Genomic DNA, 3658 nt, shown 5'->3' with positions numbered 1-3658 from the left:
TCCCAGATGATGCGAGAAATCTGGTTGGGGTGAGAGCTGTGGGAGGGAAATGACTGCTGTTTGAGTCAAACCAGGCAACTGACTGTTTTTTCCTGTGTTTTCCTTGTTTAGAAGGTCTTTGCCATTGAGTGCCATCCTGCCTTCCATTTCCTCCACCCTTCCTGAAGACACAAGTCCTCCTACCACATAATCTACAGGATAAAGTGGGAATGCAGAGCAGGGATGAGTTCCAAAGTCCTGCAAGTCTCTCAAAAGCAGTCAATTGAAGCCATTTTTCCTCTTCACTGATATTCAAATTCCTACGCCTAGGCTGAATTGATTTTCCTTAGGCTTTGCCTTGCGAGCCTTGTTTCTCAGAATCTCGTCTTTTAAACCAATCTTATGGCAAATGGCAACGTTTTTCTTTTTCTTTTTAATTCTTTTTCTGGCAGTTGGACAGATCACTGCAATCCTTATTTGCTGTTAACAGCAATGAACACAGACAAAGCATTTGAACTACTCGCGGATATCCTGACAGCCCCACTGGAAGAAAAAGCTTGGAAAACTGTGTCATGTAAAAACACACACACATTTCTACAGCAGAATATAAACACTGAGTCTGGAATAACTGAGAGCTCTGCAAACCCTGGTGGGGGGTGCAATTATCCCAGCCTTCAGTGGCTGAAGGGAATGAATGCACAAATTGAGGGTGTGACCCAGCCCTCTCTGTGCCACATTGGCCATCGTGGGCTCCTCTCTGACTCTCTTTTCCCACTTGTTCAAGAAAAGTTTCTTCCCAGCTGGCTGAGACACACCACCACACCATGTGCACATCCAAAATCTATTTCTGTCCCAGCCAAAGGGTTTATTTTAAGTTGCTGCCTTGTGGGCACTTTTGAATTTCCCCTGGACATGGACCCTGACCCCAATTTACCAATGGGATGGGGACTGCAGTGCAGGGATGGCACAAACAGGTCTTAAACCTCCACAGAAAGCTCTACAAGAGCTCATTTTATGGCATCATCACTGTTTTATGCCCTCCTGCAGCATCAGTGTGAGCACACTCAGGGAGGGGCTGCCTCACCCTTACAGAGCACAAATCCATAAGCATTTAACACTGGAGTCTTATTTCCTTATGACATCGGGAAGGGATGGGAAAATAGGAGGGAATTTAATAGGGACCTTTTGCCATTGCCCAGATGAGAATGGAGTCACACAACCACCAAACTGAGAGATGACTTTGAAAAGGCCAAATGTTTTAAAGCTTATTGGATCTCAGCTTTGCTTCTGTTATGGAAAGCTGGGACCCAATATAATTTTTTCTTCTTTTTCTTTGTCTTTTTTCTTTAATTATTTTTTTAGCTGTGCATCTCCATGGTGCTGCACATTGTTGCTTTTCTACAAGGAAGGACAATGGTGCTTCCTATAAATATACACATTTTTTTGTGAATTTATTAGAATTGATTTAGAATTACTTCTTCAAGGAATAAATAATCCACTCTGAGTTGTAGCTGCAGGAATAATTAATCCATTCCCCACTTGTTCCTGAAGAAATGGGGTAGGTCTTGCTAATGATTGGTGTCACAAACAGACACTGTAGTTTTGTGCATCAGAGTTCACTTGGAGGTAAAGATCTGGTCAGTGTGGTCAATGGTGTCTCTGAGCACCCAAAGTGGATTTATAAACAGAGTCATGTGCCAAAAGTGCCTCTTTCTTTCCACTGACTGCAAGGGAAACAAGTAAAATTAACAGAATAGGAAGTGACTTGTGTTAGATGGGGTGAATGCTACTATTTTTAAGGACTTTATCTTTTTTTTAAGTTATTTTCAATAGGTATCCCTTGGTCTTAGTCAAGCTGTGGGTTTCCTGCTCCTGTAAGCAAAGGAGAATGAAACCAGCCAGCATTATGAATTTGCAGTAAGCTGGAAAAGTACAGCTAAGAGATAATTGTCAATCATTCATGATCAAAACTGAGGAAGTGATGGAGATAAAGCCTTTGCTGGGGTCTTGTTCTGGTGTGGTATTTCCCATTAGTTTATGCCTGGATTGATGAAGCAGTGAGCAGGAGTAAAAGTCACAAGCACTGTTGAGTTAAAAGGCACAGCCGTACTCTGGAGGCACGAGGTTAGAATTAAAATGAGCCTTGAGGATTCTAAAACTGGCCTGAAGTACAAAGGAGGTTCTCTGTAGAGAAAATTCACTGTTTTATAATCATAAAAACATCAGATAAAGAACTACATTAGCAGGAGACAAGAGAACCAAAAGAGGAAAGTTTGCAAGAAAATGAGTTGATCAGTCTATAAAAAATAAGATGGAGAACATTTAACAATCTTCCAAATTTTTGAGAGGAAGGGAATAAATCTTCCCCAATATCCATGTTGTTTAGCTTTTATTACAAGGGAGATTTGGAAAATTTGGATGTAAACACTGGAATCAAACATCTAAAGGGATGCAGGAATCCCCCTTCTGGAGGAAGGTCTTTGAGACAGCCCAGAGGAGCTGCTGTCAGGGGGATTAAGTGTAACTGGAAACTCAGGGAAGACTCAGGAGCTCACAAGGATGATCCATTCACTACAATTTTCTGGCACAGCATTCTATAAGAGATACAAGTGCTCTGCCTATGATGATTTTGTTTGATTGCCTCATTTCTGCAGCCTGTATCAAATGCTGAATTCCTTTGCTGCTGCAATGTGATCTCACAGATCTGACAATTCCAGCTGACACTTCCCAGGCTGTGGCTGTGTGATAAACCTGACAAAGTTCACCTCAAGGCTTTTTTCTGCTTGGCAAATAGATCACAAGTTTCACCTCGAGGTCTCCCTTTTATTTTCCCTATCGGTTCAACATCCAGTGCCCTATAACACTTGGCAGTTAAAAGAAATTCATTATTCTGGAGAAGTCTGTGATGTTGAATCAGCACCTCGGACTGTGCCAAAGACAAGCTGTGAGCCTGAGCAGTGGAGCCACGGGGAAACAGAGCACAGAGCACACACAGTGATCAAATCTGGTGACAAAACTCATGGAAATCACATAAAAAACCTCCCTGGAAACAACCAAATCATCAGCATTGCTCTCATGGAGCTTTGCTGCTTAAGGCAGCAGCAGCTTGGAGTGTGCTTTAAAAAACCAGGCAAACTCTGATCCACACTGAAAATATTCCTATAGCAATAACAATGGTTTATTCACCTCCTGTGTTTGTGATGAACTACCCAGGCTTTCATTAGCACAGTCACTGGTGTGTCATGCCTCGTATTCCTGGCAGACTTATTATTTTATGTAACACAATGTGAGGGGCAAAAAAAAGGAGAAAAAAAATTGGTCAACCTCCCAGCGATGAACTGGGCACAGGAAATTCGAAAGGACAATGGTTGCTAAATATGTACACTAAGAAAAATGAATAATGTTTGGAGTTCAGCCCTCAGTGTGGTGGCATTTTCTGAGATTGAGAAACAAAATATTTCACAAGAGAGCTGGGTTTAAATAAAAAGTATTTGAGATGGTTTGTTTGGAGAAAGACATAAGATTTTCTTCTCTTTTATGCTAAGTTTTCATACCCCCTTTCTCATAAAAACAGCTTTCCTTCGGAGTGCATTGATGTTTGTTTGGTTAATAGCTATTACTGATATGAGAAGGGCAATTATTAATATACTTATGCTGCTGGAATTTTGCTGCTGCTATC

This window comes from Geospiza fortis, unplaced genomic scaffold (genome assembly GCF_000277835.1).
Source record: "Geospiza fortis unplaced genomic scaffold, GeoFor_1.0 scaffold182, whole genome shotgun sequence".
Lineage (NCBI taxonomy): Eukaryota > Metazoa > Chordata > Aves > Passeriformes > Thraupidae > Geospiza > Geospiza fortis.
This window is presented reverse-complemented; position numbering follows the sequence as displayed.